The following is a 24,597-nucleotide window of genomic DNA, read 5'->3' as shown; positions in this document are numbered from 1 at the left end:
GCGTATAACCTAGGATGACGTATTCGCCGTAATGTGTCATAAATGCCAGGATCCTTGTCGGTACATGATCCCAAGGCAAAACTGACACATGGATTTGGTTAAGATCCACACCGTTCAACTTGTCTATAAATTATGGGCATTTCCCCATTTTTTACTCTTTACGCTTAACAAATTCTTAAGGCTAAGAAATTACTCAAATTTCTCTCTCTCAAATACCTCTATTCTCTCCATCTTAAAAGAATGACTAAGCTATCCTTCAACGTCTCCGGTGCCGGCCACCAAAATTCCAGCTCCGATGAACCTTCACGAAACCCTTCTACGCCGAGCAAGGGTAAAACTGGCCAAACCTCTGGCCAAGGGAAAGCTGTTAAGATCAGGACCTACTCAAAGGTCTTCGACAATGTACGAGAATGGAAGGTAGAACCCTCCAGATGGGTTTCAGAGCACTTTGTACAGAACGAACAGCCATTTGCTGAGTGGATTTCCAAGAATGAATGGACTGGGTTGTTCTCGATCAGGGATGAGACATATCCTGACCTAGTGAGGGAATTTTACCACAACCTCAAGGTTGCCAGTGACTCCGCCGACTACCTGAGCACTGAAGTAAAAGGGAAAACCATCTTCATCAACCCTCTGTACATAGGAAATCTCCTCCAGCTCAAAACTGAGGGAGTAAGGCTAAGAAAGTCAGGAGATCAGGACAAGACCGACTACGTCCATACCTTCTGCAAACTTGAGGGTCACTCAGGAGAGATCTCAGCATCTTCGATGGGACAGCATCAGAAGATGGCTCACTACCTGCTGAGCTATTTTATTTACCCAAAGATCAACTGCACTACATCAGCAACCAACTTTGAACAGTGCTTCATATGGCACATGCTGACGTACACCCCCATCAACATGCCAGTTTTCTTAGTTGCTGGGTTCCTACGCAGCACGGGTACAATGAGGTTGGGATCAATCATCACCAGGATCCTCATCGACCACAAGATTGACCTCGAAGGTGAGGAATCCTTCAGAGGAACCGAAATCACAGCTGCCTCACTGAGGGCACTTAAATTTGGACAGCCCTTGAAGAAAGGAAAAGCTGCTGCTGCTGCTGGCCAAGCTGATCAGACTGAGGAGACTATTGCTGAGCCTAAGAAAGGGCGAAGAACTAAGGCCCTAGTTTCTCGCAAGAGAAAATCTGCTGAGGCACCTAATGCTGTGTCTCTAGCAAAGAGGCAGAGGTCAGCTGGAACGTCAGCTGAGAAGAGAAGCAGGCAAGATGAGCCTGACACTGAGGAAGCTACTGAGCTACCTCAGAAGAAGCAGAAGTCTTCAACACTGGCACCTCTCGACGTCATGCTGACAGATTTTATTGTACCGGGTGATTCTCATTTCATTCAATGCCAAGGTACTGATGCTGAGGAACCTGAGGTCCAGTTAGATGACCACTTCATCTCCCAAGTTGAGGAAGAACTTGATGGAGATAATACTGAAGAAGAAGAAGAAGACGATGAAACCAGCGGTCAGGATGACGCTGAGGAGTCTGAAGAGTATGACAGCGAAATTGAAGCTGAGGACGCTAACACTGGGTTAGTTGGTGGAGCTGTGCAGACTGACACTGAGTTAGCTGCTGGAGTTGAGCAAGTGGATCAAGCTGACCAGACCCATACTGAGGAAAAAGAACCTACTCACTCAGAAGAACCTGCTCATCATACCTCTCCACCACGTAGAAGGCGAAAGCTGGTTAAGGCCAGTGAGAAATTGGTCAGTGAACCCCCTTTGCAATCACCATCTATTCCTGAACTTGTCCTCTCCAAGACAACAAAGGATCCTTCTACCGTCCAATTAAAATTTTTCAAACGGCCCTCAACTTCCTCTACTACAACGCCGTTGGAAAAACAAGCCTCTGTTTCTTCTCAACAGGAACATGCCGAGCATCATACTTCCACTACTTCAACCAGTCAGGTTGAACCGACCACTGCTCATGCTGTCTCCTCAAGCATGGTGCTGACTCCCCATCCTTCTGCCGTCAGCACAGACAGTGTTCGAGTTAACACCTCTACAACCAATCTCTCTGCCGATTACACAACAATTCCTCCATCTCAAGTGCAGATTGAGCAAACTCATCCTGTCACTGACCAGGGTACTCCTTTCACACCCTTCTCTTCTGGTCATACGGATGTACATAGGGATGCCACTGAGTCCGGCAAGAAGCTCATCGACTCAGTGCAAGCTCTCATCCAAGATCTTCAACAGTCTGCTTCACCTGCTGCTGGATCCTCATTCCCAGAGACAACTCAGCTCTCCCAAGTCACTCTACTTCTCAACGAAGTCAAGGGACTCAAGGACCTGCTGAATGTCGTCTTATCATTTCAAGCCCAGCAAGCAAAGCAAGACTCACTTGCCAAGTTGGCAGAGATTCAACTGTCCACAATTCAACATCTGAACTCGCTACATCAGCAAGTCCAGAAGTTATCTGCTGTGAACACTGACTACGCCACTTCCTCAGAACTGAAGATGCTTTTTGCTCAGCTGCATACTGAGCAACTCAAGACAAATGAGCAAATGGTGTCCTATAGTCAGTGCTCAGTTGAGCAAATCAGTGAGGCTATCAGGCTACTTAACCTGAACAAGCAAGAAATGGATACTGACACGTTGAAGCAGAATGAATTGTTGTCCCTCGCACAACAATCCTTCAACCATATCCGTCATAATAATTTTCAACGACATCACTATGACTCAGCACTTCTGAAGACATTCCACCAAGTCTTCGCTGGCCTCTCTGAAGCTCTCATCTGGCAAGCCAAAGCTCAAGCCTTCAGTGTAAATATGCTCAGTGCTGCTGATCTTCATATACCAGTAGAAGTCTCAGCTGATGGAGTTGCCATTTTTGATGGCGTGAACGAAAGTGCTGACAAACTAAAAGAGCTTTCACAAGAACTTTCTCGTGCTGTCTTAACCGATGCGTTCAAGCTCCCTGAAGTTGACAAAATAGGGGAGAAAGCGCAAGCTATCAGAGCTCAGCATGAGCGACGTCAGTACGAGCGAAGTCAGTCACAGGGCAAGAAAAAGAAATAGATAGACTAGCATGCTTAAGCCACATCTGTGTAACCCATTTTGTCTAGTTTACTTCTTTTGTCTATGTACTTGCTGACTTCTCTCAATATATATATCATACTTTATTTCCTGATTTCAATACTGAGTTATGATATATGCTTTTATAGTACTGAGTTACTTTGTATCTTCATCAGCCATACTTATCACTTATAATATTTATTGACTAAATGATATGCTGATAACATGTTTGACATCATACTATGATCTTATGAAACATTCTGATAAAGAACTCATTGAACAAAAATTTGCTCAGTGCGCTCTGTACATCTAAAACTTCCGCTTAACACTGAGTAAATAGAATATGTAATATAGCTGACCTACACCTAAAAACTGACCTTAGACTCACTCATTTAAATTCTTAAATGATGCAATTAAAACTAAGTCAGTAGTGCAACCCTTACGGGGGAGTTTGCTAAATGATATAAGGTCAACTATCATGGGGGAGCTCATACTGAGTGCCTTGCTGAATAGTTTTGCCAACATCAAAATGGGGGAGTTTGTTGAAATACCTTTCCACATAATTTTGATTTGACAAAATTGTTTAAATATAAATTATAACAAATATCCTAAACACACTAAGTTTAAATGCTTTGATTTATTCTACTAATGTGCTTGTTCAATGTTGAGTATAAATGTTATAAGTCATAAGGATTGGAAGGCCCAAGCCCAATACGGAAACCAAGGCCCAAGTCAAACAACTCAGTACACTCGGCCCGCGTATGTCAAGACGCTGTCGTTTTTGTTCAAAACGCAACTCAGCAATCGGAAGGATCTAGAAGACCTTCGGGAACAACTTCAAGATGAAGCTGCTGAGTAGTCTCGACAAAGCGTACAAGACAGCAGCTGGCAAAGGAAAACTTCCAGACAAAGTGTTTCCTCTTTTGGCAAAGTTCAGACGACACAGTATGTTGTCCAGTTGACTTTACCATAAAAGGAGAGACCATCTGCTGTGCTGACCGAGGACAGAAGATACACGATTATGATTGGCCGAGAGCTCTGTGCAAGTCAGGATGACAATGACATATAGCCATTTCCCTCCAACGGTTATTTCGAAATTCGAAATGACCGAATGACCAGACGTCTCTATAAATAGTGCCATCACAAGCTTCACAACACATAGAACTTGATCAAGCCATTACGCTGACCAAATCTCTACAAGTTTTGCAAGCAAGAAGCAAAGCAAATTTCTTACACTACATTTTCATATTTGTGTAAAAGTCTAGAGTGATTGTAAATCGTCTAAAGTGTCTTAGCACATCTTTGTATTAGGACAAAAACACTTATCATTTCTAGAAATAGAAAGGAGAGGCTGAGTACTCGGTTTTAAGTACTCAGCAGAGAGATTAGGATTGAGTAGAAGTATAGAGGAAGGTACTCTTGTCATACTCAATTGCTGATATTGTAAAAGGTTTGAGGCTCTACCTTTAAAGAGCTCAATAGAGGATTCGAAATCTCGGAAGTGTTCCGGGGACAGGACGTAGGCTTAGAAGAAGTCGAACCTGGATAAATCTGCTGAGTGAAGTATTTCTAAACCTTAACTCCTAATTTATATTGCTTGCTTTAAATAATCAAAACTGACCAAGTAAAGAGGTCAACTTGAGTTGTGCGCGTTGAACGTCTGAGTTCAGGAATAGACTCCAAGTGCTATCTCCTGACTCAAGCTGAGGAACTGACCTAGTCACCTATTGACTAAGCCAGTATCTTGCTGTTTACTCAGCGCCGCTGTTCAAACCTTTTTCTTTAGAAAAAAAAGTCTGCCTAAATTGCGAAAAAGTTTAAATAGTTCCTAACCCCCCCCCTTGGAACTATACTTGCAACTAAACAAGGGACCAACATGACGCACCTACGGAGTTTGAGGGAAAGATTGACAACCCGGATCTCAAAGTTTTCGTTACAATGCTATCTAAGTTTCTACTTCTCTGTTAACTTGTGAAAATTCACATTTCATTAATGATATACTTATTTATTCAATACATTCTTTCTGTTGTTATTTTGATATTGTTCTGACAAAATGATTTTCAAAATGATAAATTGGTGTTTTTATTAAAACGTTCTATTTCCATCTTATTCATATAAGAACTTTGTTGAACACTTGGCAGATTTAGTTTTTATGGATGACATGATCGCTGATCGCGGCTTATCAGACATAAAATACTAGTTTGATTAAGGTAGCAATCTGCTCTGATCCAGAGAGATTTCTACGGTTCAAAGCCACTCAATTGAATAAATCGCTATATTGTTACATGTCCATAATCTTTACAAAGTTAAAGTTGCTTTCTTTGCTTTATGAAAATGAGTTTTATACCTTCTATTTATTCCAATTACGGTAGTATCTGTCTTGTAATCAAAATCTCAAGACAGAACTGTTCTCTAAACTCGATATAATACTTCTATCTAATCCTAATTTACCAAAACCAATTCCATCAATTAAACATATTTCTTTTATTAAACCTAAACACGTGATTAAAACCGAATTAAATAAAGTTTTTGTTAAAAAGCGTTCCCTGTGGGTTCGATATCTTTTATTACTACAAGCGTATACCGTGCACTTGCGGAAATCGCTCAACAAGTTTTTGGCGCCATTGCCGGGGAACGCCAAAATTTTTGACAAAATTTTAAAATTTTTCGTGTTTTATTTCGAATCTAGGTTTAAACATACTTATTTTAACTTTTATAATTTAATAATTTTCATTTACTAATTTATTTATTTTTCAAATTCTGTTTTGTAGGTAGTTTCGGTTCGTGCAAGATTTCAGGTTCATGCGCAGTTCTCGAAGTTCAGGCATTGTACCGGACCCTATAGACCCAGAAATTGAGAAAACCATTAGGAAGAACAAGAAAAACAAGAAAAACAAAAATAAGACTCCAGTAAAAACATTTACCGAGCCAGAAAAAATGGCAGACCCACCAACACTTATGGATTACGCTAGGCCAGGTGTGGCCGGTGTGACCAATAGTATCGTTAGACCCAGAATCACCGCAAATCAATTTGAAATTAAGCCAGCTTTGCTTAATATGTTGCAAAATAATGTAACATTTTACGGGTTACCTAACGAAAATCCTAACACCCATTTAACAAATTTCCTTAAAAGTTGTGACACTTTTAAAATCCCATATGTGACTGCAGAAGCAATCAAACTTCGCCTCTTTCCTTTCACTTTGAAGGATAGAGCCAAAGAATGGTTAACTTCTATGCCAGCCGCAACTTTTGCCACTTGGAAACAATTAGCCCAAGCATTTTTATCAAAATATTTTCCTTTAGCAAAAACCGCAAGAGTCATAAAGGAGTTAGCGTCTTTTTCTCAAAATGATAATGAGACTCTTTATGAAACTTGGGAACGTTTTAAAGAACTTCAACGTTTATGCCCACACCACCAATTACCCGCTGAACTTTTAATGCAAACATTCTACAATGGACTAAATCCTACAACTAGGGGTTCATTAGATGCTATGTCGGGAGGGCTATTTATGAAGAAAACATCAGCCCAAGCGAGAGAACTTTTGGAGGAAATGGCAATCAACAGCAGTATGTGGCCCACGGAACGTGGACATATGCCGGTGGCAAAACCATCATCCTCAACCACACCATCGGTTAAAGGTATAGTTGAACTTGATCCAGTCGCGATGCTACAAGCCCAATTTTCTGCTTTATCGCACAAAATTGACAAATTTATGGCACCACGCGATACCAATGGTAATCCAATCCAAATGGATGTGGATTACGAAAATATGAGTGAGATCGAACAGGTAAATTTTGTCCAAGGGCAAAATCAAACTAATAATCCTTATTCTAATACTTATAATTCTGGATGGAGGAATCATCCTAACTTTAACTGGAAAGATAACAATAACAATAATGCAAGTGCTAACCAAAATCGTACCACTAATTATCAAAATCAGTCAAGAGATACGATTAGCACTTTATCTTCTAAAATCGACAAGTTTATAGATGCTATCAGTGGAAAAATAAGTAATCACGACGATGGTTTTAAATGGATCGAAAATAAATTCGATCAGCTTATTAAAAACCACTCATCTAGCATCCATAATTTGGAGGTTCAAATTGGTCAACTTGCTAAATCAATTCCATCCCGAAAGGAGGGAAGTCTTCCCAGCCATACGGAAGAAAATCCGAAAGAGCAGGTGAAGGCTATCACTCTTCGTTTAGGGAAAAATTATCAAGGGCCTGAAATGCCCAAAGATGCAACATTACCAGGAACTGATTTATCAAAATCCAAAGAAGATATCTTAAACACAAATAGTTCACCATTTGACACAAGTACCAAAACTTTTGTACCCAAACCACCTTTTTCGCACAAAGTTCGAAATAAGGACTATGATAAACAACTTTTAACATTTTTGGATAAACTTAAAAATTTGCACATCAATTTGACATTCATGGATGCAATCACACAAATTCCTAACTATGGTAAGTTTTTAAAAGATTTGATTTCGAAGAAAATCAATTGGGAAGGAATTTCATCCATTTCGTTAACTGAAGACTGTAGTTCAATAGTATCAAGTAATTTGCCCACTAAACTCAAAGATCCCGGATGTTTTACTATTCCGTGTAAGTTGGGAGATATTGAATTCCCAAGTTGTCTTTGTGATTTAGGAGCAAGTATAAACTTAATGTCATTGTCTATTTTTAACAAGTTAGGTTTAGAAGAAGATATCAAACGTACCAATATGGTTTTGCAATTAGCGGATCAAACCACTAAGAGGCCATATGGTATAATTGAAGATGTTTTGGTCAAAGTCGATAAATTTATTTTTCCTACCGATTTTGTTATATTAGACTTTGCATATGACGTAAATTGCCCTTTAATTTTTGGTAGACCGTTTATGAACACGAGACGCGCTCTAGTAGATGTGTCGGAAGGGAAGGTAGTTTTAAGGATAGGAGAAGATAAGATCGAGTTTAATATGAACAAAGCGATGAAATACCCTATGGAGGAATTCGCTTGTATGAAACTTGATTTAGTCGAGGAATGTGTCAATGATGTAATTCAGAGTGAAGAAATAATTGAACCTATAATAGGTGAGGAATTAGAAGATAAGGACCCAGAGCCTTTGATTCGAGAAGATGGACCAGTTCCGCCTTCAATTGTAACACCCCCTAAATTAGAACTTAAAGAGTTACCCAGTCATTTGAGGTACGCTTTCTTGGGAGAAGGCGATTCTCTACCTATAATTATTTCTAACAAATTAACAAACGATCAAGAAGAAAAATTGAAAGAAGTTGTTAGAAATAGGATAGGAAGTATGGGATGGCAAATTTCAGACTTAAAAGGAATTAATCCTAGTATCGTAATGCATAGAATTCACTTAGAAGAGGATAAGCCACCTAAAGCGGATAGGCAAAGACGCTTAAATCCGAACATGAAAGAAGTAGTCAAAAATGAGATTACTAAACTTTTAGACAATGGAATCATTTATCCGATCTCGGATAGTGAGTGGGTTAGTCCAATCCATTGTGTACCTAAAAAGGGAGGCATAACTGTTGTAAGAAATGATGAAGGTGAACTGATACCTACACGAACCACCACCGGTTGGAGGGTTTGTATAGACTATAGGAACCTAAACAAAGCAACTAGGAAATATCATTTTCCTCTACCTTTCATTGATCAAATGATCGAAAGGATAGCTGGTCATGCATTTTACTGTTTCCTAGACGGTTATTCCGGATTCTTTCAAATTTACATTTACCCGGATGACCAAGACAAAACAACCTTCACATGTCCTTACGGAACATTTGCATATTGGAGAATGCCTTTTGGTCTATATAATGCACCAGCAACATTTCAACGATGTATGACAGCAATATTTAATGACTTCATTGAAGATATAATGGAAGTTTTCATGGATGATTTTTCAGTTTATGGAGATTCTTTCGATGCATGTTTACAGAACTTAGATAAAGTATTGTCTAGATGTGAGGAAACGAATTTAGTATTAAATTGGGAAAAATGTCATTTCATGGTAGACAAAGGAATTGTTTTAGGTCATAAGATATCTGAAAAAGGTTTAGAAGTGGACAAAGCAAAGACTTCAGTTATAGAAAAATTACCCCCACCAACCACTGTTAAGGGAGTAAGATCATTTTTAGGTCATGCAGGTTTTTACAGAAGGTTTATAAAGAACTTTTCTGTAATCTCCAAACCACTTACTAATTTACTTATGAAGGATTCAACTTTTGATTTTAATAAAGATTGTTTACAAGCTTTCAATACTTTGAAAACGGCTTTAGTCAGTACACCTATAATATCGAAACCCGATTGGAATCTACCTTTCAAAATTATGTGCGATGCGAGTGACTTAGCTGTAGGATGTGTATTAGGTCAAAGGAAGGATAAGAAACTTCATGTTATATATTATGCGAGTCACACATTGTCCGGTGCATAGTTAAATTACACCACAACTGAAAAAGAAATGTTAGCAGTAGTTTTTGCATGTGATAAGTTCCGATCTTATTTGTTAGGATCTAAAGTCATCATTTATACAGATCATGTAGCTTTACGATATTTATTTGCTAAGAAAGATGCAAAACCACGTCTTATTAGATGGGTTTTACTATTGCAAGAATTTGACATTGAGATTAAAGACAAAAAGGGAGTTGAAAACATGGTCGCCGATCATCTATCAAGACTTGAGGATGAAAACGGTCCCATCGGTGAAACATCAGGCATTCGAGATGATTTCCCCGATGAACATCTCATGCAAGTACAAAGTGTCATAGTTCCAGGGTATGCGGATATATCCAATTACTTAGCTGCATATGTTGTGCTAGATGGATTGACTTCTCAGCAAAAGAAGAAATTCTTTTCAGAAGCTAAGAAATATTTTTGGGAAGATCCATTCTTGTTCAAAACATGCGGCGATGGAATACTTAGGAGATGTGTTAGTGAGTTTGAATATGACTCTATAATGTTGGAATGTCATGCTAGCGCTTACGGAGGTCATAATAGCATAAGCAAAACAGCAGCTAGAATACTTGAATGCGGATTCTTTTGGCCTACTCTGTTTAGAGATGTCCGTTCATTTATTATCCGCTGTGATAAATGTCAAAGAACAGGGAATATAGGAAGGAAAGATGAGATGCCTCTTACGAACATATTGGAAGTTGAAATCTTCGACGTATGGGGGATTGATTTCATGGGTCCTTTTCCTACTTCTTTTGGCAAAAATTATATATTAGTAGCCGTAGATTATGTTTCAAAGTGGGTTGAAGCAATTGCAACCCCGACAAATGATTCTAAAGTAGTTGTTAAGTTTTTAAATTCAATATTCTGTCGATTTGGAGTTCCTAGAGTTATGGTAAGCGACGGTGGTACTCATTTCGTAAATAAAGTTTTTGAGTCACTTATGAAAAAATACGGAGTACACCACCGTATCTCTACACCGTACCATCCTCAAACGAATGGACAAGCGGAAATTTCAAATAGAGAACTCAAATGGATACTTGAGAAAACAGTTTCGTCTTCTAGAAGAGACTGGGCACATAAACTTAACGATGCATTATGGGCATACCGTACTGCATTTAAAACACCTATCGGAATGACACCTTATAGATTAGTCTATGGTAAAGCTTGTCATTTGCCAGTTGAATTAGAACATAAAGCATATTGGGCTATAAGAACCCTTAATTATGATTTGCAAAGCGCAGGGAAAAAGCGTTTGTTCGACTTAAACGAGTTGGATGAATTACGCTATTTGTCCTACGAAAATGCAAGAATTTATAGGGAAAAAGTTAAAAAGTGGCATGATGCCAAAATCAAAATTAAAAACTTTAATGTTGGGGATAAAGTCTTACTTTTTAATTCGAGATTAAAGTTATTTCCAGGTAAGCTAAAATCTAGATGGGCTGGACCATTTTTGGTTGTTAAAACATTTGATTACGGAACTTTGGAGCTAGAAAAGTCTAATGGCGAACGATTTAAGGTCAATGGTAATCGTTGCAAGATTTATTTCGACGGAGCTCCAATTCAAGCAATTGAATCCGTGGATAAATTCTATGCAAATTAATTTATTTAGTTTTCATGTTTTTAATTTATAGTTTTTCTTATTTTATGTTCATCATTCTTATTCTTTTTCTTTTTAATTTATTTATTTTTATTTTTAATTTTATTTACTTCAATTTTTATTTTTATTTTTATATTTATTTTTGTGTACAAATGAGTTTTGTTAACATTAAATTTTAATTTAGTCATGTTTTGAAAATGATTTCATTAAGTGTTAAATGTTATTGAGAAATTAAATATGCAGAAATCTCAGTTGAGATTTTCCATATTTCAGTATTTGGAAATCTCAGTTGAGATTCCGAAAATCTCAGTTGAGATTTTCTGTCTTTTTGCTATTGAAATAACTGTAAGGGATTACAGTCTTCTTTCTTTAAAATTTCTGTCAGTTGAATCAAAGAGGTATCACTTTGGCACCTTTTTCTTTTTAACAGACACAACCTTTCACTTATAGGTCTTATATATTCCTGTAGGATCAGACTTCTTCCATTTCATTTCATCTTTCTGAATTTCTTTCTCAAAATTCTCAAATCCTGCAGACTTCATTTTTTTCTCTCTCACAGACATGACTAAGTCTTTGAAAAATGTTCAAAAACACACTTCTGCTCAAAGCGGGAAAGTTGATATCTCCGATCGATATGGTGCATGATTTCCAATTTATAACCATGACGAGGGGAAACGCTTTCTGCAATTTAGATATGCTCAATTCTTTGACATGATGTATCTGGATGAGTTTCTGAACGAGGAACTCGGGATAAGCGAAGACATTGATCGCTATCTGACTAATTTGGGTTGGACCAAATTTGTTTCTATGAAATTTCCTATAATTGGAAATTGGGTTCTGGAATTTTTCTCCACAGTTCGATTCGTCAATAAAAGACGTGTTCGTCTTAGTTTTCGTTGTGAGGGGCAGGTCTTCACTTTTGGATATCTAGAACTACATAATTGGTTTGGATTTCCACCCCGAGACACAACTCAACACCATCCTGGAAGGGATATGACTTCTAGAGATATATGGAGGATGTTAACAGGATTTTGGCGATTCAATCCACGTCTTGCCTTCAACAAATCCATTAATTCTAATTCCATGTTGTATCTGCATAAATTCCTCTGTCACAGCCTTTTTGGTCGAGTCAGTAGCAATGTTGTGAAAGATACTGATTTCTATGTGTTGGGCGACATTTTCCAAGGCAACTCAGTGAACTCCTCGAAAATTCTGATGGAGGGGTTAGTTGCTGCTTCCCGTTCGAAGAACCGGAAGATTGGGTTCGCCAACATCATTTGTGGAATCATACTAGGAGCCAAGGGAACCATTTCTGTCCCTTGGACTGATACAGAACCATTCCCTATTCTAGACTACGAGTTCTTGGAGAACGAGGGGCTTGTCAAACGAGTTTTTCGTTCTGGTCCAACATTCCTTTATGCACCAGAGAGGCAAGTCTTCATTCAAACGAAGATTAATAGGGCCAATGCACGTCGTCTGTCAACTACTTAGGGATATAATATGCATTTCTATTTTGTTTTATTGTACATATGAGTGTTTATATTTTTGTGTTTATATGAGTAAGATGTTTTTTTTATGTAATATATAATATGGTATTATTTCTATTTTAGATTATAATAAATAAAAGTGCATTAATTCTTTAGTTTATTTCTTTTATTTAAGGAACAACCTTTGGTTTTCCTTTAATTTAATGTTTCAGTTTTGTTTATCTCAGTTTCAGGGATTAATATTCACATTAATGTCACTTAATTATAAGAGGAATTGGTTTAGAAGTGTTAAAATCATCAAAAACAGTCACAATTTTACCCAGAATTTCCAAAATCTCAGTCAAGATTCTGAATTCTCAGTTGAGACAGCAAGTGGACAACTTTCAGCAAAATTTTGACCCCCCTACGTACTTGCTGTCGCGATTGAGATTTTGAAAATCTCAGTCGCGACTTGCGACTTCCAGTCACGGGATTTGGGCGAAATTTTGGTTCTTTTCCTATTTCTACTCTAAATAATTACCTTTTCATCTATCCTAATCAATACCTATTACTTACACCTATTTAAATCACCTCTTTTTACACCAATCAATCATCTTTTCTCTTCCCAATACCAAGATTCACTCATCTTCCCCATAAATCTTTACCCTATTCATCTTCTTCTTCTCTCCTAATTCACCACCATTATCTTTTACTCTTCCTTTTATTCTTTCATATTTTCTTCATCCCATTCACCAACTTTCACTACAAAATATGCCTAGACAAAAGACCGTTGCTAACAAAGCTAAGGCCACCGAAGTCAATAGATTACGGGTTCAATATGGAGCACCGTTCGATATTACGACGGAAGCCGAAGGACGCAAATATCGCCGATTTTCTAATAGCCAAATAGAGTTCGTCGACATGCTTTTTCTTGACACCGATACGGTAAACACACTTTCTTTTACCGAGCGTATTGATGAATTTCTTTCCGTTCTTGGTTGGAAACGATTTTCTAGTATGCGTTTTCCTAGTCTTAAATCGCATATTATTGAGTTTTTGGTTACTCTAACCTATGACAAGAAGAAAGGAGTTCTCTCTTTTCGGAATGATGGAGTTCGTTATGATGTTGGGTACGCGGCCATGAACCGTTGGTTTGGCTTTCCTACTCGGAATTTTTATTCCAAACCAAAGCCTTTTAATTCAAACACAGTTTGGCAATCTTTAACCGATTTAGATGTTTTTAATCCAAAGAATACATCTAGTAAGCTACTTAAGGATGATTGTATCTTCTTCTTTCACAAGTTTTTATCATTTTCCTTATTTGGTCGGGTTGAAAGTTCCAAAGTGCAAGTTCGTGATTTGGTTGTGTTAGATGCTATTTTTAAAGGTTTGACCATTGATAGTATTGAGATGATATTTACTAATTTAGTTCGAGCTTTCAAGTCCCGCAATAAGCAAGTTCCTATGGGTAATTTAATTACCGGCATTGTTTTGGGTGCTCGGGGTGAAATAGCGGATTTTCAAAATATGCCTCATGTTGGTTTACCTTTCTTGGATCTCACGGCACTTCAAAGGGCCAATTTATTGAAGAAAATGGGACCCCCCGCCTTTATATCTTATGCGGATCGCACAAGACGTGTTTTTGCTACCATGGGTAGTGAAGCCTCGGGTTCTCTGATGAACGAAATGTATATCGTGCAAAACTAAGGGCAAGTGCACCCAATCGTGATCAAGTAATAAAGAATAAGTAGAGTATCGTTCCCTCGAGGATTGTGTTTATATCTATTGATTTTTGTGAATTTCTATTATCTAAGCAATCAAAACTTGAATTGGTTGTGATATTAAACTAATAAATTTAAAACAATTAAATAAAGTAAACAAAGAAGGGAAATAAAATGAATTTAAATATGATGTAAATCACTAGAGCAAGGCTTCACCTAACCTAATGTATATAATCCACACTCAATCCTATCCAAGTTCTTAAGTTTTAATCTAGAGACGGTGATTATTTCCTAAAGTAATTAACCAAGCTTTGGTCTAGTCAAGATTAATCCTATTTCACATACAATTATCCTAGCTTTGGCCCAGTCAAGAATAAAGGTATAATGAAAGCATTAAGTTCTCTGAAATAACCCCAAAGTTAAGTCGTGAAACTAAACCCTGAAAAACCGCACCGCATAGACACAGGTCTAAACTATGTAGTTCCATTAATTATCTTAGTGTCGGTCAACCAAAATCATTAATTGTAATTTAGCTAAATATTGATCAGATATCTAACTAGGAAATTAAGCTCTATAGTTTAATTCTCTATTTAATAAATTATGAACTTGAAATTGGATTGCAAGTAAATCATCTACTTCGATTAGGATCCGCCATAGCTCTAGCTATGGAGGACTTAGCTCATGGTAGATGGAAAGAAAACAAGAAATTTAATAGAAAACAAACTAATAGAAAACATAACTAAAGTAAAGAGAAGAAAAGATGAAGGAGAATAAACTTTGAAATAAAACTAGAATCAGTTACAAAGATAGAAAAAAATGAACAAAAAGAAACTATAAAAAATCTAAAAGAGAGAGCTAAGAGAGTGTGGTGAGGCCTGTTCCATTGTTCCAGGTCTACTTTCATTCTTCCCAATGTAGGTATTTATAGTTGCACATGCCTTCATGCATTCCTTGTAACTTCCAACTTTAATGTTATTAAAGAGAAGATTAATGGAGGATTGAATTCTTCTTTGCAACTTCTTTAACTTTAATGCAATTAAAGAGAAGGTTAAGGGAGCATTAAGTAGCGTAACTCCTTCTTGAGCATTCAAAAGACTCTTTAACTTTCATAACATTCCTTGGATAGTTATTTTAGGAATTTATGACAATAAGGATTTATTTAAAGAGTCATGAGTCTTCATTCTTCAACTGCTACAAAGTCACCAACTAGAAGAAGTTCTGACTGGGCAACTTTATTTACTTCAGTAATGATTCAATAATTGCCTTTTTGCCTCAAATAGCACCTAAAAATATATGGAACAAGCATTATTTCTTAAAACAAAAAACTAAACATAAAACAATTATAAAATATTAAAAACTATCTTAAAATGCATGATTTTACTATAATTAAAATATATTCAAAACTATATGAAAATGCAAGATAACATTCTCAAGGTTTAGGTGCCCAGGATGATGACGAGGAAGATGAAGAGGAATTTGATGAAGAAGAAGAGGAGGAGGAGAATGTTGATGTTAATGCCACCGAGCAAGCTAATGTGGAACCGAATGAAGAAGAACAAGTTGGATGGCAACGTGTTTTGCAACAAATGAACGAGCATAACCGTCACATGAATTTACGGTTAGATGAAGTCGTTGCCAACAATGCCGAAATGAGTTCGAGGATAAACACGGTGGATGCCAATATCACTATATTGAGACGTGAGCACAAATCTACTCGTCGCCGGTTGATATCTTTCTTCCGACGCCAAGGAGTTGCGACTACGCCTTCTCCACCGAGTTCACCTTGATAGGTTTTATCCTTTCCTTCTTTAACTCATTTTCGTTATTATTATTATGTCTTGTTCAAATTGGTACAATATTTTTAATTATGTTTGGTACAATTCTCTTTCTTATTATGTTTGAATGTTATCGTACTATTTTCAATTCTAATTCGTATGGTTTATTTCGTACTATTTTTCGTGTTTTATCGCTTTTTGCACCAATGAGGACATGGTCCAAATTAAGTGTGGGAGGAGATATTTCATATTCGTTTTAAATTTTAAGTACGACTGAATGCAACGAATGAGAATGAATGCTATTTATTTAAAGTATAAATGCATGTTGTTATTCATTTTTAAGTCAATATAATATGCAACATTTTGCAAAATCAAATGCAACATTTTTATAATAAGTGCAACATTTTTCAAAAATAATGGCAATTTTTCATAAACGTAAAATTTTTTGTTAACTATATTTTTCATATGTTTCAAACACTTTAACTTTCAAAATAATGTTAAGCATATTTTAAGGTTATCACTATTGGTAGAAATAATATTTCTATACGGGCTATATTTTTACAAATATTTTTTTACAAATCTCCGATACGATTTTATCAAAAACGTCTCGAGTAAATGTATATAAGTAAATTTCTTTATTTTCAAATCTCTACTTTATATCATGAATTCATGATAAATATAAATCTTATTTTCAATTTTCAATTAGGTTTATAGGCATAAATCGAACTAAACAACTTTAGCTTTTTAGCTCGATATGATTTTTCGTCTTACATTAAAAATCAATTGAAGTTTTTAAGGAAACTTTAGCCATAATACATGTTGAATTTCAAGTCAATATAGGATGAATGTGCTATTTTTCTTTTCCCAATTTATAATTTTAATTTTTATAACTCGTGTTAATTAAATCAAGTAGTCGTATTCTTAACTTTTGGCCACGATTGAGACCAACCTTATCACAATCGAGGTATGAAAGGGAAGAACATTAAGTACCGTTTACTTTTGGCCACGATTGCGACCACCCTTATCACAGTCGAGGTATGAAAGGAACGTTAGAAATTAAAGCAAAATTAAGCGTGTTTAAAGTTTTAAGTAACGATTGCGTCCACCCATGGCATGGTCGGTACCTCTTAAACAAACACGAAAGCAAATAAATTCATATAAAGTCACGGACGAGACCACCCTTATCACGGGCGTGACTAAGCAAATATATTAAACCTAAGTCCTTAATAAATCTATATTTGTAATAGTTTAGGTTTGGGAAAGGAAATTTTGTGCTTAGAAATGCCTTCAGATGAAAGATTCAAAAACATGCGTGCTTACACCGTCCCGAATACTTCAATATAAAAATTGAAATACAAGACGAGTAATATATCTCTTTTACACTAGCTAGTTTGATACTTTGCGTATAAATTTACCATGAAAGTTTATCTTTCGGTTTAACTAATTCAAAGAGGAATATATGGATATATATTCTATTTATAAAGAGATTGATTAAAGACTAAATTCAGTGAAATTTTGCTCGGGACTAGCAAAAGCTTAAGTGTGGGAGTTTGTTAAGCCCAAAATATACCTAAAATATCCTATATAAATACGTTAAATTTACATTGAAATCATGCTAATTATATTCATTTGGAATACTTTTACGTCTTTATTTACTTCTTTGATGCAAGGTACTTAATTATTTGGTTAAATCCAAATAGGAGCTAAAACGGAGCTAAAATGGAGGAAAAACTTAAAAAACGTACCGAGAATACGTATCAGTCAGAAGAACGCTCAAGGAGGACGAGAAGCAGTCGAGAGACAGGGAGATAACTCTCTGTCGCGACTGAGATTTTCATAATCTCAGTCGCGACTTACGAAAGGCATCACGGAAGAAGAACGAAGTCTTCAACTCGCCCCTGTACCCCATGTCGCGACTGAGATTTTCAGAATCTCAGTCGCGACAGCGAAGTATTCTGCACATAAATCACATGTTTTAATCCGAGAAACGCGTCTGTTCGTTTGGATAAAAGCGACCCTTCACCAGCGGACACGACCCATCATTTACAACCTTTCAACAACTATAAATAAGTGATCCATTTCAGAAATTGGAGAGGTTGGAAAAGTTAGAGAAATTAGAGAAGAAAGTTATTATGTTGAGTTTCTGATTCAGAAAAGAATCAGAAAGTTAGATTTCATTTCTGTAAACAAACTTGCTATACACAAGTTGTTATTAGATTAGTTATAAACACAGTATTAGTTTAGTTTCTAAGGTTGATCAGAGACAAGTTTTCATTCTGGTAGTGGACTGACCAGTCTCTATTCCGAAGATCCAGCGAGAAGAATTGACGGCTGAAGCGCATGAGGTTTGACGCACCTACGGAGTTTGAGGGAAAGATTGACAACCCGGATCTCAAAGTTTTCGTTACAATGCTATCCAAGTTTCTACTTCTCTGTTAACTTGTGAAAATTCACATTTCATTAATGATATACTTATTTATTCAATACATTCTTTCTGTTGTTATTTTGATATTGTTCTGACAAAATGATTTTCAAAATGATAAATTGGTGTTTTTATTAAAAAGTTCTATTTCCATCTTATTCATATAAGAACTTTGTTGAACACTTGACAGATTTAGTTTTTATGGATGACATGATCGCTGATCGCGGCTTATTAGACATAAAATACTAGTTTGATTAAGGTAGCAATCTGCTCCGATCCAGAGAGATTTCTACGGTTCAAAGCCACTCAATTGAATAAATCGCTATATTGTTACATGTCCATAATCTTTACAAAGTTAAAGTTGCTTTCTTTGCTTTATGAAAATGAGTTTTATACCTTCTATTTATTCCAATTACGATAGTATCTGTCTTGTAATCAAAATCTCAAGACAGAACTGTTCTCTAAACTCGATATAATACTTCTATCTAATCCTAATTTACCAAAACCAATTCCATCAATTAAACGTATTTCTTTTATTAAACCTAAACACGTGATTAAAACCGAATTAAATAAAGTTTTTGTTAAAAAGCGTTCCCTGTGGGTTCGATATCTTTTATTACTACAAGCGTATACCGTGCACTTGCGGAAATCGCTCAACATATATGTACACTCAAACCTAACACATTAAATCAACCAGTCAATAATAAAATGTAAGCACAACTTGTCAAGCGTGACGATTTACTGCAAATAGACCTAAGTGAAATATGTCTAATGGTCTTATGGTGTTTGTCATCAAAATAAGTATGCATTATCGTTTGCTCTTGCAAGACATGCAACCTTGAGACTTCATAATATAAATGTTGAAACACATTGCCACAATGATTTTGATTTGACAAAATTATTCAAATTAGAATTAAATCCTTATGATAAAATATTCCAAGACATTAATTTTAATGTTTTGATTTATTTGTTACTAATATGTTTGTTCAAATGTTGAGTATTTAATTCACAAGTATTAGAAGACATTAAGACCAAGGTCCAAAGCCCATGATAGAATGTCAAAGCCCAAGTCAACAGATCCAAGCTAATTGATCAACTCAGCACAGCAAGAAAAAGGATCTAGAAGCCTTGTTAATTGCTTCACGATGAAGCTGCTGAATCAAACGGATAGAAGACATGTCAGTAGTTGACCTAAACAACTTGGAGACAAAGCTAATCCATTTTGGGAAAAGATCGGACGCCACAGAAAGCTATCCAGAAGACTTTACCATAAATGGAGAGACAACCTGATGCTTACTGACCAAAAGTACCTGATACCTGATCAAGACAGAAAAGGCAACGTTCTTATTGGCCGAAGACACTGAGGATCGAAAGCGACAGCGAAGACGTTTCCCTCTAACGGTTATTTTGAATTTCGAAATAACTGGAGCTTCAGATGTCACTATAAATAGGCCTCTCATTTGCTTCATTCGATGCAGATCTTCATCAAGTCGAAACGCTAGCCAAATTGTTATCTGAAGTTCTGTGCCAAACCAAAGCAAAGAAATCTCACACTCACTCTTATTTTGTGTAAAAGACTAGATTGTAAATCATCTAAAGTGTTCTGTTTATTTAGAACAACATCTTTATCAATTCTAAATATTGTAAGGAGATACTGAGTTGCTTGGTTATAGCACTCAGTGGTAGAATAGTATTGGGTATAAGATATAGAGGAAGGTACTCTGTATACTTACTGACTATTGTAAGAGGTTTGTGCTATACCTGAAAGAGCTCAGTAGTGGATTAAAGCTTGGAATGATTCCGGGGACTAGACGTAGGCATGAGGCAGAACCAGGATAAATCTACTGAGTAACATTTTCTAACTCTTAACTCCTTATATGATTGCTTTGTACTGTGCTTAGTAAAACGCTAAAACTGATATATATTGAGTTGTGTGTTTTGAGTACTGAGTTCAGGAATAGACTCCAGTGCTATTTCCTAACTCAACGTTAGAAGCAGCCTTAGTCTTAGTTCAACTAAAGTTGCCTCTGACTTTACTCAGCATCACTGTGTTAAACAACTAAGTGAAAAATCTTAACTATAAAAAGAAAGTCGGCCGTAAAGGAGAAAAAATTTAAATAGTTCCTTAACCCCCTTCGAACTAATTCTCATATTGCACGGGACCAACAATAAATACTTTCATAATGGTACTGTTATCGTCTAATCTTGCAAGACACATCACCAGAACCAATCCAAAATTAAATAACACTCTATCATCTCCTTTTTCAAGACAGGTGTGCGTGTCCTAATCAATGGACCTCCAGAAAATTGTACATATACACTTAAGTTAGTTATTTAAATTAGACTCTAAGAATTATATATTCACTCTTTCTCCATAACATCAGTTCATAGTTAAAACATAAGGACTGCTTTACCTTGTAATTAAATACAGGAGATACATGGATATTGAAGAGTGTTTATGGATCCAACATTTTCAACTACTTTCCAACAAAATGCCCACCTATTCTCATTTACTAATTATACCATCCATACATTTATTCCAATTTCACTCAAAATATACAATTAGTATTTTCACAGCCATGTTTTATTTATTCTGGATTTTGTCATCCATCTATAATACTCCACATGTGAATTTAATAACACACCGCATATTGTATATCAATAGTGAAACAATATATAAATTTCAACTAAGTGCCAATACACATATATAAATATAAGAAATCATGTTACCTCTTGACCAATAGCTAATCAAATTGTTCGGGTTATTGGTGGGTTGCTTACTCTCCTATAAACGTAAAATTAATTAGTGTTGAAGCAATAATAGATATACAAACGTACAGTCTTGATCACATGCACCTTAATAAGCAAGTGAATTTGCTCATTCACCGTTAGATCTAGACTTATTAAATCTAAGTCTCAGGATGCTTTGAATCTCCACCTTAGGATTCTAATAAGCCTAGATCTAACGGTGAATGAGCAAATTCTACTTGCTCATTAAGGTGCATGCGATCAAGACTGTACAGACGTATACTCAAATGCTCCTAACTCTCACCATATCAATTAAGGTTTCATATTACTCTAATTAATTCAATTCTCCTAATAGACCAAAAATTAAGAAACACCATTATAGATACTAGAATCTAAATGAAATGGGTAAAATTCTGTCTGGAACGCTCACCGGAGTTTCGCTGGAACGCGGTGGCCAGTCTTCGGAAATTCATCGGAGTTGCCAAAAGCACGAGCCAAGACTATCACGAGATAGCCAACGTTCAGGGGAGTCCAAAAGTACACTTCTTTCACTATTAAAATCACCTAAAAAGTCAAAATCTAACACTTTACCAGTGAAAAATACCCGCTCCGATCACCATGCTTTTCAACCATAAAAATAGCAATAGTGGTCTCAAAATTTTCCTTACAAAATAAAGAATTTAATAGTGTAATTTTCACTTCAAATGGTGCTGGGAATTTAATGTGAAAACTTATCATATTATAATAATAATAAATAATAATAGTATTAGCAAAGTTGAATGGACCCACTTCCATAAAGGTTATTTTTATTTTTATATTATTTTTTTTGAATAAATATTATTTTATTATTAATAGATGGATATTTGGATGTTACAATTCAAGTTAAAACATAACATTAATTTTGAAATACAAACATCAAACTTAACCAGCTCAATTTGTTTGTCTAACTTGTGCATACATGCTAACCAGTTCATACCTATTCATCCCTACCTTGTTTGTCTAACTTCTTCATATATGTCATATTCTATAATGAACAACTTATTCCTATTTTGAAATACAAAATAGACATCTAATGCAAGTCAAAGTAAAGTAATGATAATCAGTTCATACCTATTCAAGTCACAACAGAACAGTCTACATGTACATACCGCATATATGAGCATGCTAATCAATTCATACATATTCAAGTCAAACCAGAGCATGCTAATTAGTTCATACATATCCAATTCAAACCAGAACATTTCATATACTTATTAAAGTCACATCATAATACTAATCAGTGAAACAAACATCAAATCTCTAATACACATATGATTAATATTATTGCTAAACCCCACTAAACAAACATCAAGTTTAATAGTTCAACTTGTTTGTCTAACTTGTGCATATATGCTAATCAGTTCATACATATTCATACCTAACTTGAATTAGACATCAAATGCAAATCAAATCAGTGAAAACTTGTTTATCTAACCTATGCATACATGCTAATCAGTTCATACCTATTAATGTATAACTTGAATTAGACATCTAATGCAAGTCAAATCAGAGCAAGCTTAATCAATTCATATATATTCATGTCACAACAAAACATTAATCAGTCAAACAAAGATCAAGCTTAATAGTTTAACTTGTTTATCTAACTTGTGCATACATGCTAAGCAGTTCATATCTATTCATGACTAACTTGAATTAGACATCTAATGCAAGTCAAATCAGAGCAATCTTAATCAGTTTATACATATTTATATCACAACAGAACATTAATGAGTCAAACAAACGTCAAGCTTAATAGTTCAACTTGTTTGTCTAACTTATGCATACATGATAATCAGTTCATACTTATTCATGTCTGACTTGTTTGTCTAACCTGTGCATACATGCTAATCAGTTCATACATATTCATGCCTAACTTGAATTAGACATCTAATGCAAGTCAAATCAGAGTAAGCTTGTTGTCTAATATGTGCATACATGCTAATCAGTTCAGACCTATTTGCCTAACTTAAATTAGACATCTAATGCAAGTCAAATCAGAGCAAGCTTAATCAGTTCATACATATTCATGTCATAACAGAACGTTAATCAGTGAAACAAATATCAAGCTTAATAGTTCAACTTGTTTGTCTAACTTGTGCATACATGCTAATCAGTTTATACCTATTCATGTCTGACTTGTTTGTGTGTGTTTGTACGTATGTTAGATTTGATGGTGTTAATTGATTTATTGACTTAATATTTTATTAAAATCACCTTTTTAATGGTAAAAATAAATAAAACTAACCTTTTGACTTACAACTTTATTTTTCAATGCGAGAACAATTCTTCTTTTCATATTAAGACATATTAAAAGTTTTTCAAGGATTTCGGTTTCTTTTTATATTTGTTAGTCGATATTTCGGTCAGATCCAAGAGGATTAGTTTAATTATAGTTTTTATATGTTCTATCTATGGATGACATGGTCCCACAATGTATCATATTTAACATTAAAGCATGGTTCAACAAACAATTTCATATAATCTTCCCTAAGAACGTTAATAAACGATTTCACATAACCGCCCTTAAGAACGTCGACCCGCTCTGATACCACTTAGATGAATATCCTTATAACAAAGGTAAAGAAAAACGTCAAACAATCAAAGAACAAAAATGCTGAAACAATTAAGAACAACTTGAAGTCATAATAAGGGACTATTTGAAAAATGCTAGTATTAGAACAACTCTAACGGCGATGAAAATGACCAATTTGAAATTTTTTAAGTGTAACCAACCACTTGAGCAAGCAGTAGGAGCTCTTCCATCCTTAACCAAAAGTGAGGATTCGATTTCACTTTAGGCATGAAGCAATTTTAAATCTTTGGACTAGCTGTCCCATCCATTTGAATTGTCTACCAACCAGCGAATGAGGATTAATCTGGATGTAGACATATCTTAAAGTACCGCTGCGGTAATATAAATTCTCCAAAGATTACCTTATGTTTTGATAAAAAAAATAAAAATTGTACTGAATGGTGGTTGTTAGTTTCCTTGACAGAGGAAAGAATAAAACAGCAAATGAAAATAACTTCCTACAACTAGTGTAATGCGTAGTGCTTAACAAGTCTTCGGGACGGCGCACCACGCTAGTAAACCGGCGCACGATGGCACGACCACAGGTAAATGTAAATTTACATTTCCCCCGCAGTCAAAAGTAAAAAAATGAAAGTAAATTTGTCAATTCGAAGAGGTGTGGGGCCCGTGAAGACGCGACCGTCTCTGTCTCTTACGAGACCCTCTAACATTTGTGGGGCCCAGTTTCCATCCTCGCTTTTGTTTGAACTTCGAATCCACCGGAATA

General features: G+C 35.8%; 1 non-coding gene across 1 annotated transcript; it reads right to left on the bottom strand.

Moving 5' to 3' along the window:
* Positions 1-6,378: 6,378 nt before the first annotated feature.
* Positions 6,379-6,485, bottom strand: LOC136221227 (small nucleolar RNA R71). Its single transcript, XR_010685005.1, has one exon. It is a non-coding gene; the product is annotated as a small nucleolar RNA R71 (small nucleolar RNA).
* Between the last annotated feature and the right edge of the window lie 18,112 nt (positions 6,486-24,597).

This window comes from Euphorbia lathyris, chromosome 2 (assembly GCF_963576675.1).
Source record: "Euphorbia lathyris chromosome 2, ddEupLath1.1, whole genome shotgun sequence".
Classification (NCBI taxonomy): domain Eukaryota; kingdom Viridiplantae; phylum Streptophyta; class Magnoliopsida; order Malpighiales; family Euphorbiaceae; genus Euphorbia; species Euphorbia lathyris.
The sequence above is the reverse complement of the archived record's forward strand: the minus strand, read 5'-3'. Positions and strand labels throughout refer to the sequence as shown.